The 12,835-nt window shown below is 43.5% G+C and overlaps 1 long non-coding RNA gene across 4 annotated transcripts in view; it reads right to left on the reverse strand.

Moving 5' to 3' along the window:
* The window catches only part of LOC144599443 (uncharacterized), an 89,192-nt gene that overhangs the window by 45,298 nt on the left and 31,059 nt on the right, over positions 1-12,835 (reverse strand). Inside the window, exon 4 of one of the 4 annotated variants that reach the window (XR_013547999.1) lies at positions 2,781-3,251. The exons of the other annotated variants lie outside the window; for them this stretch is intronic. This is a non-coding gene — a long non-coding RNA (uncharacterized LOC144599443). Of the gene's footprint in view, positions 1-2,780; positions 3,252-12,835 lie in introns of those variants that run through there. 4 annotated transcript variants of the gene reach the window in all.

Here is a 12,835-nt window from a genome sequence, read left to right on the forward strand (position 1 = left end):
CCCTCACCCGCGTTTCCTCTGTGTCCCGTAGTTCTGCTCTCGCTCCCCCTCTCCCCTGATGGAACAAGGATAGAGTTCCCCCCACCAGCCTCCGCATCCAACACATCATCCTCCGACATTTCCGTCACCTCCAACGTGATCCCAACACCAGCCACTTCTTCGTACCCCCACCCCTTGCCACCTTCCGTGGAGATCATTCCCACCGCAACTCCTTGGGTCATTCATCCCTTCCCACCCAAATCACCCCCTCCCTCAGGCACTTTCCCCTGAAACCACAGGAGATGTAACACCTGTCCCTTTAACTCTTCCCTCACTTGCATCCAAGGACCCCAGCTGTACTTGCAGGTGAGGCAGAGGTTCACATGCACCTCGCCTAACCTCATCTGCTGCAACCTGTGTTACCGATGCCGCTTCCTGCATATCGATGAGACCGAGTGTAGGCTCTGTTTCACCAACCACTTCACTTACACTCAATCCGCAAGGCCTGCTAGATCTGCTGGTTGTAATCATTTTAACCCCTTTTTCCATTCCCATACTGACCTTTCTGTCCTGGGACTCCTCCATTGCCAGAGTGAGGCCACACACAAACTGGAGGAGCAGCACCTCATATGGGAACATTTATTTCTACAATTTTAGAGAATTGCATAACCTTCCCCCTCGTCTTCTGCACATAACTCCCTCTTTCCTTTAACGCCCACCACCATGCCCCAATTTCTCCCCTCACCCTCCCCTTCCACCAACACTCAATAGACAACAGGTGCAGGAGTAGGCCATTCGGCCCTTCGAGCCAGCACCGCCATTCAATGTGATCATGGCTGATCATTCTCAATCAGTACCCCGTTCCTGCTTTCTCCCCATACCCCCTGACTCCGCTATCCTTAAGAGCTCTATCTAGCTCTCTCTTGAATGTATTCAGAGAATTGGCCTCCACTGCCCTCTGAGGCAGAGAATTCCACAGATTCACAACTCTCTGACTAAAAAAGGTTTTCCTCATCTCTGTTCTAAATGGCCTACCCCTTATTCTTAAACTGTGGCCCCTGGTTCTGGACTCCCCCAACATTGGGAACATGTTTCCTGCCTCTAACATGTCCAACTCCTTAATAATCTTATACGTTTCGATAAGATCCCCTCTCATCCTTCTAAATTCCAGTGTATACAAACCTAGTCGCTCGAGTCTTTCAACATATGACAGTCCCGCCATTCCGGGAATTAACCTAGTAAACCTACGCTGCACGCCCTCAATAGCAAGAATATCCTTCCTCAAATTTGGAGACCAAAACTGCACACAGTACTCCAGGTGCGGTCTCACTAGGGCCCTGTACAACTGCAGAAGGACCTCTTTGCTCCTTCCTCTAGCTGCACAATTTACCTGTACTTTTCTCCAAAGATGTTGTCTGATCCAGTGAGTTACTCTAACGCTTTGTGTCTTTTATTGTAAACCAGCATCTGCACTTTGTTGTTTTTACTTACACGGTCTGGTTCAGCAATTCGAATGCCCGAGATTAAAGGAGGCTGCAGAAAGTAGACGTTGCTCGGCCCGTCACATGTACTGACCTCTCCACCATCAAAAGTATCTCCAGGAAGCGCTGCCTCTAGAAGGCTGCTAATATCATGAAAGACCCACACCACCCTGGCCATGCTGTCATCTTGCTTCTACCATCACGAGGAAGGTACAGGAGCCTGTGAACTGTTGGAGGTCAAGAACAGCTTCCCACCAACCATTGGGCCCTTGTACCAGATTGCACAACCCTAACCGCAACCCAACCTCAGCAAAAAACTTCTATAGACTGTGTTCAAGATTGCACCAGGCTCTTTGCCTTGCACTATTATGGTCCACTTAGTGAGTACAACCGATAATTTTTTATACTATTGTTTATTGTGTATTTATTTGTTGTGTTGTTACATTAATGTGTATTAAAGCAGCCGCAAATAATAATTTCATTATTCCTTTCCCAGTGCATATGATAATTAAACAATCTTGACTTCACTCTTACTGGTGGGGGGTGCAAGAGACTGGATCAAGTTCCAGATTGGAATTGGAGCAACAGTGTAGGGGGTGAGACGAAACTACCAGGAGGATTAAAGGATAGGGTGGAGACTAGTAGATGTGGTGTCCCAGGGAGACCGACAAAGACAGTTCGGGGAAAGGGGATAGAGGTGGGCAAAACCAAAGAGGGAGGACTTTCAGGGGAGAGAGTGGAGTTATGGAATGTAACGTGAGTAAGACGGTGAGGGTACGAGCAGCTTACACTTCGGTTGCCTGTGTGATGTATACATGCAACAATATGGTAAAGCTGCTATGCGATGTGTCCTGGTACCCATTTCTCCCCTCTCGCATAGTTGCGCACTAGCACGTTCTCTCCCTCCTCAGGCACAGCTTTACCATATTGTTGCATGTATACATCGCATAGCAGCTTTACCATATTGTTGCATGTATACATCACAGCCTGATTCGTCATTCCTTGAGAAAACTGGTCCAGAGTGATCCCTACATTATGCGCACTTCCATGGAATGCATGGCTGTCTTCATCTTCCTCTCCCTAGGCAGTGCCGCAGATGGAGGGTGACGTGCTACCATTCCAGTTCTGAGAAACAAAAGATACTGGTGCACTCATTATTTGCATAACATGGGCAACTCATAAGACTTGAAGAGCCACGCATCTTATGTTATCATCACTAGGATTTAATTTTTTTAACATTTTATTCATTTTTCAGGACATGGGCTTTGCTGGAAAGGCAAGCATCCCAACCTATTCATAATCTATTCCGACAACTTCAATGCTAATAACCAAGTCATAGAAAACTGGAAACAAAATGCTAAATGAAACAGCTGAGAAGTTGATCTATCCTCAAATCTTCAACAAGTTTGTAATAAGTTATAAATAGACAAAAGGCTGAGAGTGGCAAATGCTAACCAACTTCATAATGTCCATGGAAGATGAGTGCACGTGGCATAATGCAGCTGAACATGTGTGCTCATTAGGAAGTCGGGAACATTTTATGTCAGGACTGTCACATTCCTTCACACTGAATATGGGGCCCTCATGTTGTAAATGAAGTGAGATTCTGTGGTGAGAGAATTGGATACTTGAGCTAACAAGCACAGTTTTTAACTCTGACACTTCATGAAACAATAGCTCCCCTGGTTCCACACCAGATTGCGATAAAATAAGAAAAAGGAGAAAGAAGTAAAGCTCGGAGTGGAGGAAGGCGCAGAAATCACTGAACCATTGATTGGAGAACGCAAAATTCTGTAACAAAAGAAAACACAGAATGAAGAAGATTCCCAAGTCATGGGATTGTCACAAAATGTATGTGACAGAGAGAGCATAGGGCATTAACGACTGACTAACATATAAAGAAAGAATATGAGAAGAGAGAATATGATTGCACTCACTGAACTCTCACACATCACCGCTGGATTGGAGAAGCCTGTTCATACCATGTCGCTTTGTAGAGACTGATTATTTAAACAATCTTACCGTGCCTCTTTAAAAGGCTATTGTGCCAAATAAAGAGCTATATGACCATTTAAAGAGAAGTGAGCATGGTGAGGGGTGAAATTGTTAAGAGTGGGTGAGAGCAGGCTGATAATAGTGGGTTGAGCAAATAAGTCATTGCCTTAACAAAGAGTACTCTAAGATTTAAATATTCCTGCTTTCCCTAAAGCTTAACAGCTGTGAGGAAAGACACCCTAACAAACTTGCTAGTCTGGCATTCTGTGGTCTGGCAACTCACAAGGTCTGCCATGATTTGAATCTGTCGTAGAGAGTTACATTATTTAACTGATTCTAAGATCTCACCAAGATGTAAAATTAACTGAGATCTGTACTAATCTATAGAAATCAACCTACCAGTGCAGTTTTTGCAATCCTAGCCAATGTCATTTCCGACTTACAGAAACTTCAGGTTACGGACAGTTCTTACTTGATGGAATCCTCACACGACCCAGGGAATGTTTAGACTGAAAGAGGACAGTTTTTCTGCTCCAAGAGTAGTTTGGAGATACTGCGTGGAAACAGGGTCTTTGTCCCACCGAGTTCACATCGTCCAGCGATCCCCGTACACTAGCACTATCCTACACACTCGGGGCAATTTACAATTTTACCAAAGGCAATTAACCTACAATCCTGTATATCTCTGGAGTGTGGAGGAAACCGGAACACCCGGAGGAAACCCACGCGGTCACGGGGAGAACACACAAAATCCATACAGCCAGCACCCGTAGTCAGGATTGAACCCGGGTCTCTGGCACTGTAAGGCAGCAACTCTACTGCTGCACCATCATGCCGCCCTTTTCTGTAGTCAGATGCCAATGATGCCAAACTACAGAATTTCAACCTATGGTTCATTCCAAAGTGGAGTCAGTGCATGTGTTCCAACCCTGAGAGCAAAGGAGGAGTCTTCTCAGAGCCAGAATCCCTCTAGACGAGTCTAGACATTATCTGAGTGGGAAGTGGAGGTGAGTACTCTCCCAATATTTAATAAATACTTAGATGAGCACTTTAATCACCAGGTATAGATGGCTACAGACCCCCCCCCCCCCCCCCCCCCCAACAATTGCCACAAAATGGAATGAATATGGATGGGTAATTTAAGGTTGGCATCTACATAGTAGGCCGAAGGCCTTGTTTCTGACCTACATTATTCTCTGACTCTAAGTATGTCTCTAACTAACCTGCACTGGCAGGCGGTGCAGGAATATAACTGCAGATGCTGGTACAAATCGAAGGTATCACAAAATGCTGGAGTACCTCAGCAGGTCAGGCAGCATCTCAGGAGAGAAGGAATGGGTGACGTTTCGGGTCGAGACCCTTCTTCATACTCGCTGGCAGGCGAGTGATCCTCTCAGGTGACTTTAATGCAGAAGACGGAAAAGAGTGAGAATGCTATCTCCAATGGAGTCTTCCTCCTGACAAAATGGTTGGAACACAGTCATCATAACAAACACCAGCGGTAGAGTTGCTGCCTTACAGCGAATGCAGCGCCGGAGACTCAGGTTCGATCCTGACTACGGGTGCTGTACTGTATGGAGTTTGTACGTTCTCCCCGTGACCTGCGTGGGTTTTCTCCGAGATCTTCGGTTTCCTCCCACGCTCCAAAGACGTACAGGTATGTAGGTTAATTGACCGGGTAAAATGTAAAAATTGTCCCTAGTGTGTGTAGGATAGTGTTAATGTGCGGGGATTGCTGGGCGGCGCGGACTTGGTGGGCCGAAAGGGCCTGTTTCCGCGCTGTATCTCTAAATCTAAAAAATCTAAAAACCGTGTTAAATCCTGATACAGGGTTTTGATCCAAAAGGTCAACCATTCCTTTCCATCCACAGATGCTGATCAACCTGCTATGTTCCTCCAGCACATTGTTTAGTTTAGTTTTAGATTAGAGATACAGTGTGGAAACAGGCCCTTTGGTCCACCGAGTCCTCTTGTGCCTGTACATTTTGTCAGGTAAGTTAAATGCCTAGATCACTCCCTGAATGTCCAGCTGTTATAACAATGGACACATGTAGATTGGATCCTCTAATGTTTTGGGACTGCAGGAAACATCTCTCACCTATCGGGGATGGGACAGTGTATTGCTACAGAATATATAACTTCTGATATGAATTTACACCTATACTATTTAACATAATGGCTATATTATTGGACTAATTTTCAAAGTTAAGAGTTCAAATTCCACTTCAATAGCTGGAGAATTTAAATTCTAGCTTAATTTCCCAACAGACAGATGGTGGTGGGCATATGGAACGAGCTGCCAGAGGGGGTAGTTGAGGCAGGTTGGATAACAACATTTAAAAAACATTTAGACAGGTACATGTATAGGAGAGATTTAGAGGGATATGGGCCAAGTGTGGGAAGGTTTGACTGACGTAGATGGGGCATCTTGGTCAGCATGAACTAGATGGGCCGAAGAGCCTGTTTCCATGCTGTTTGATACTACGACTCCATGATATCTGTCTGAAATGTGGCTGACAAAGATGAATGGGCCATAAACATTTGAAATGTACAGCACTGACTATAAGAATGTATTAGCGTTTATTGGACCAGCTTCATGTTTATGAAGTGATTGTATTTGCTAATGATTAGCAAGCTGTTTTTACATTAAACCTTTTATGCTATACACCTGCAGTCTGTCACTCCCTTAACCTTTGGGGAGCCCGGATATTGATCCATTAGCCCATCTAGCCGATGTCTCTGCATATGAAGTCATTGGCAGTGCAAATAGTGACATTTGGTAAACATAACTGGAGGTCCAACACTCATTTTTTTCTTCGCAAAAGAATAATTTCCCCTTCAAAAATGAACAAATTCTAAATATTGTCTCAGACAGTCCTTTTCAAGTCAATAACCAAACACGTAAATAATTAAGCAATGTTGGCCCTCAGAACCAATGCATGGACTCCTGAGTTATTTAAAACTATTTGCCATTTTTTTTCACTAATTCATTATTTTAGTAATCATTTGAAGGTCCTCTACATTGCTAAGCCCAATGAGCTCTTGTCCAAATGTAGAGTTGATTCACCAGTATGTTGCTTGAGATGGAGAGTTACAGTTATAGTGCCTGGAATAGGCTTGGAGTAGAGAAGACTGAGGAGGTATTGTTTTGTAATCAATCCATTACAAAGTATTAGGTGAACCACAAAGCATTTATTAAAACCCATGCAGAGTGAACAATACATAATGTTGCACTCCTCGTATCAACGTACAGACTACTAAACTAAGGGATGAGCAGGCTGTTATCAGTGGCTGCGGTCCTACTCAAATCCCGGACTGGACTACCTGGTGGAATGTGTATCATGCATAAGATATGTAGTGAAGGTCATATTGACAGAGATAAATATGGTTGACCTACAGGTACCTGTTAGCAGCATTCAAGATTGTGAGGGGCATACATCCGACAGATGTATTTCTCCAGAATTCAGAGTTTGTAAAACTAGAAAGCATAGATATAAAGTAAAGGACAACTAATTTAGAGGGCATCTCAGGAGGAGCGTTTCACCCGGAGGGCTGTTGGAATCTAGTCTTTGTCATCTGCGTGGGAGGTGGAGGCAAGTACTCTCACAATATTTAATAAATATTTAGATGAGCACTAGAATCATTAGGTATAGATGGCTACAGACCAATTACCAGTAAATGGGATGAATATGGATGGGTAATTTAAGGTTGGCATCTACCTAGTGGGCTGAAAGGCTTGTTTCTGTGCCACATTATTTTATGACTCTTGTATGTCTCTGACCAACCTGCACTAGCAGGTGAGCTGATCTAACCAGTACTTGGCCCATGTTGTGTTTTAATAATAAACATGGGAACCAAATCTGCATTGTACTGATATCATTGCTACATGCTTGGCAAGCTTTGAAGATGTGTATATTGAAGACATTGAAAAGCATGATTACATTTGCCATTACTGAGAGTGTAAGGCATAAATTATGATTTAGTTATTTGCACTTATAAAACAGGCGATGTGTTGGAATTTCTAGACTGTAGTGAGAACAAGCATAATCATTTCTGGTAATTTGGTGATTTAAGTGGGGCCTTAATTATACTCCACCTATTAATTGCAGCATAATTAAAGTCCCATGTAAATTGCAAGATTGTGGAATGTGCATATTTGCAGTATTAAGCCACTATTGCTGTGAACTGGATCGTCAACCTCCCTCCCTCTTGGCCACTGCTGCAGCCATGTTTCCTGCCCAACTAATCCCAGACCCCAGACCCAAATGTTTGTGCAATGGACAGAAACTACACCCTACATCAATCATGCAATGAAATGCAATGCCAAGACAGGTGCATTTGAAAAATATTGTCCTTGCAGAAAAATCAGCACAGGCATGACTTTAATCTTTTAGAAAAGATGAAAAGCATTTATGTAGTTTCGGCTGATATCCCCGCCGAACAAATATGTCTCGTGTTATTTGCAAATTATCATAATCAATCAAGATTAATTTAACTTAGCTTAGTTTGGTTTAGTTTAGTTTAGTTTAAAGATACAGTGCGGATACAGTCACTTCAGCCCACTGACCAGCGATTATGGTACACTAACACTATCCAACACACATTAGGGGAACAATTTACAATTTTACCAAGCTCATTGGCCTACATACATGCACATCTTTGGAATGTGGGAGGAAACCGGAGTACCTGGAGAAAACCCATGCAGGTCATGGGGAAAACATACAATCTCTGTACAGATAGCACCCACAGTCAGGATCGAACCCAGATCTCTGGCGCTGTAAGGCAGCAACTCTACCGTTGCGCCACCCCTGCCGACTCAGTTGCAATGTTTGATGTTCGTCCTGCAATGAGGGATGGGCCTTAGAAAAAAATCTACTTGTGAGAGAAATATAAACTCCTATCAAAATCCAACAATGAATAATTGTAATATTATTTATTGTTTCCCTTTGGGTCTTATGCCCCACACTGTCAAGAGGATATTAACTGATTATTAAACAATAAATTACCACTGAAAAAAATGGCAGGTTGCTTTGTCAGAGTCAGGAGGTTATGGTTTAGTTCTGTGATCAAAGTTTGCATGATTAAATAGGCATTGAAAGTCATTGATTTACAAGAAAGGTTTCCCATGTCAGATTAAAGGAGCTAAATTTGAAAGGTGAATTCAATATAGTTTTGCTGAGTTGCAGCATTTTAAAAATCCACTGCTGCAATGATTAGGGTAGCACTTTGGAGCTCTGTATTTGATATCAGTAATTGACCTCTACCCGACCGCATGTCTGATGGATTGTCTCAGTATCTCTCAGGATTCTGCTGACTCACACTTAAATGGAAACAATAGTGAAGCTGTCTCATCCAATGTTAATATAACCTGGGTTCCAGAAAATGGTCAGCAGAACAGTGCTGAAGTGGGAATTGTTTGATTAAAAGATTCATAAAGAGATATCAATAATTTCCTAATGCTGAGACTCGTAAACGTTTAGTAGCAATTAGAAAGCATCTGGCGTTCAGCCTTGGAATTGGGCTGATGGACCTTTGCTGCACTCTATAACAAGCATATTCTTATTTAGGTAGACCTGTATACAATACTCTACATGCACTTTCATTAAGGCAGTATATAATTGTAGCAAGACGCCTGGACTCTTGAACTAAAACCTTCTTGCAACAAGAGCCAACATACCATTTTCCTTCCTCTATGTTAACTTCCAGAGATTTGTGCCCACTTTTTTAGTTTAGTTTAGTTTATTATTGTCACGTGTACCGAAGTACAGTGAAAATCTTTTGTTGCATGCTATCCAGTCAAACAATAGACTATACGTGATTACAATCAAGCCATCCCACAGTGTACAGATAAAGGACAAAGGGTACAACATTTAGTGCAAGATAAAGTCTGATTAAGTCAATAGTCAATTTATTTGTCACATACACATAAATGTGAAGTGAAATGAAAGATTACCCACAGTCCAACAATAAGACCAATAAAAATAAGCAATAAAAATAAGCAAGAAACGTTCATCACAGTGAGTCTCCTCCAGTCACCTCCTCACTGTGATGGAAGGCCAGAATGTCTTTTCTCTTCCCCTGCCGTCTTCTCCCGCGGTCAGGCCGTTGAAGTTGCCAAGTCGGGGCGGTCGTGGCTCCCGACATTGTAATTGTCAATTAAAGATAGTTCAAAGGTCTCCAATAAGGTAGATGGGTCAGGACCGCTCTCTAGCTGGTGAGAGGACGGTTCAGTTGCCTGATAACAACTGAAAGGACACTACCCCTGAATCTGGAGGTGTGCGTTTTCATACTTCTGAACCTCTTGCCTTTTGTCCTGTTGCCACGAGAAAGGGTCTGAATGCGGCAAAATTCTATCACATGCTCTCTAATTGTTTTTCTAGCTCAGCACTGATTTTTCAGGCCACTCATATTTTTCACACATACTTTAGGAAAGGCATAAACATACTCGAAAACTATTGATCACCTTTAATCACCTATGTAACAGTGACACCACAGATGTCTGACAGTTCCAGCAAGGCATGGTTTGATTCTGATCTTGAGCGCTGTCTGTGTGGAGTTTGCGCATTCCCCCTCCGTGGTTTCCCCATGCGCTCCACTTTCCTCCTACTTTACAAAAATGTGCTGATTTCTGGATGAAATGGCTACTGTAAATTGCCTGTAGTATACAGTAAACCTTTTGTTCTAATAGACCTCGTTGTAACAGATTTCGGTTATAGTGGACTCAATCTGTTGTAGACCGAAGTCTGAAGAAGGGTCTCGACCCGAAATGTCGCCCATTCCTTCTCTCCCGAGATGCTGCCTGACCTGCTGAGTTACTCCAGCATTTTGTGAATAAATACCTTCGATTTGTACCAGCATCTGCAGTTATTTTCTTATACTACCTGTTGTAGACCGAGTTCGTTGTTTCATGGAAAGACCACTAGGTGGATGGAGTGAATTGTACTTTTGCACCATTTTATCTTAGTTTTGTTTCGAGATATAGCGTGGAAACTCAAAGTCCGTGCCGAGCAGCGATCACCCATACACTATGTGGGAGGAAAGCTAGAATCACTGCATAGTTCTATGCTACACACTCGGGACAATTCACCGTGTGTAGGATAGAACTACCAAAGTGGTTCTATCTATCCTCCCACATTGCAAAGACAGACATGGTGACAGTGTGGGTTCCCTCAGGCGCTTTGTCCCCGCACCTCCGGGTGTCCCCTCACCCCCTCATTACCCCCCCCCCCCGCCCCGCAAAGACGTGCAGGCTTCCACCCGACTCGCCTAGTATACAAGCAAAGAGGTCCTTCTGCAGTTGTACAGGGTCCTAGTGAGACCACACCTGGAGTACTGTGTGCAGTTTTGGTCTCCAAATTGGAGGAAGGATATTCTTGCTATTGAGGGAGTGCAGCGTAGGTTCACGAGGTTAATTCCCGGAATGACGGGACTGTCGTATGTTGAAAGACTGGAGCGACTGGGCTTGTATACACTGGAATTTAGAAGGATGAGAGGGGATCTTATTGAAACATATAAGATTATTAAGGGATTGGACACGTTAGAGGCAGGAAACATGTTCCCAATGTTGGGGGAGTCCAGAACTGGGGGCCACAGTTTAAGAATAAGGGATAGGCCATTTAGAACGGAGATGAGGAAAAACTTTTTCACTCAGAGAGTTGTAAATCTGTGGAATTCTCTGCCTCAGAAGGCAGTGGAGGCCCATTCTTTGGATGCTTTCAAGAGAGAGTTAGATGGAGCTCTTAATGATAGCGGAGTCAGGGGGTATGGGGGGAGGGCAGGAACAGGGTACTGATTGTGGATGATCAGCCATGATCACATTGAATGGCGGTTCTGGCTCGAAGGGTCGAATGGCCTACTCCTGCACCTATTGTCTATTGCCTCCATGAATACCACAGACCGCCAGCAGAGCTGCCACCCCACAGCGCCACAGACTCGGCCTGACCCCGACTGCATGGGCCCCCACCCTCCCGGGCACCCTGGCACACCAGCTTCACCCACACATTAGAGACAACACACAGTGTGCAGCACAGAACCAGTGCACCGGAGCACCCGGAGCAAACACACACGGCCACAGGGAGCACCCGAGGCCAGGGTTGAACCCGGGCACCAGGAGCTGACAGGCAGCAGCTCCACCAGCAACCCACACAACCCACAAACCACAAACCAGTGCAGGAGGAAAACCACACTGCCACAGACAGCACCCAAGGTCAGGATTGAACTGGGATGTCTGGCAGAGGTAGCAACTTTACTACCACTGTGCCTTCCCAAGGTATTGTGTGTTTTGTGCCTTTTAATGTTTATTGTGGAGTGTATGTTTATTGGGCGTTTTTCCATTAGTACTGCACATATTTAACCCCTCATTCAGTTATAGCAGATAATTGTTAATTAACGGACAACACCTTCCCCTGTGTGGTCCGTTACAGCACGGGGTTTACTGTGGTTGGATGGTAGGAGAATTGAAGGCATCATGATGGGCATGTATGAAATAATACGTTGGGGAGAAATGTGGGGGAAATAGATTGATGGGCAAATGTCCTCCTTGTGTGTCGCAAGGATATGAATAATTTTAATCTTTTGTGGTCACTTACATTCAAGTATGTTTTACAATATAACTGAAATCCTTTAACTGTTGCTGTTGTTTTACAGTTCTTGCCATTTCAACCACTGACCCCTTTCGTTCACCACACCAAGCCTTCTCCCACCTGAAGCCAAGCTCAGATGACCGCGAGGCAGAAATTCACCAAGAATATGCATTATGGTAAAATCTGGAAAATTTGGATAGTTAGCCCACCAGGAAACCTAGAAATATTATTTTTGACAATATTCTGTTCCTATCGCTTCATAGCAAGAAAAGAAAATTGTCCTCATATAAACTAAAAAATGTGATTCTTACAGTTAGTCTGAAGTTGCATGGGTACATATTGTTGCTTTTTACTTTTTGCTCAGTTTCGCTCCAAGGCTTGCCACATATATACTTTGCTTGCTGCCTTCATGGCATGAAAAAAGATTGGGCTGTTTTCCCATTCATTCTTCCTATCAGGAAATGAACAGATGCACTGTTGTCTGTCACTATAACATGTGGTTTCACACTGAAAATCAAGCTGCAATATGGGCAACTAGTGTTAGCTTGTGTCTTCAGTACAAATGGTGAATTTGCCCCGCAGCCATCAACACTGCAACCTCCAAATAAGCTCCAAATAAGCTCTAAACTACATAGACTTGGGGGCATTGGTTTTGTCTTTTTACAGTAATATTGTTTGGTTTTATGTGTGTGTGTGTGTATATATAATGAAGGATATATATAACTTTTATATACATATATTATATATTATATACATATGTATATTATATATTATATACATATATATAACTTTTTTTCT

This window comes from Rhinoraja longicauda, chromosome 13 (genome assembly GCF_053455715.1).
Source record: "Rhinoraja longicauda isolate Sanriku21f chromosome 13, sRhiLon1.1, whole genome shotgun sequence".
In the NCBI taxonomy this organism is placed as follows: domain Eukaryota; kingdom Metazoa; phylum Chordata; class Chondrichthyes; order Rajiformes; family Arhynchobatidae; genus Rhinoraja; species Rhinoraja longicauda.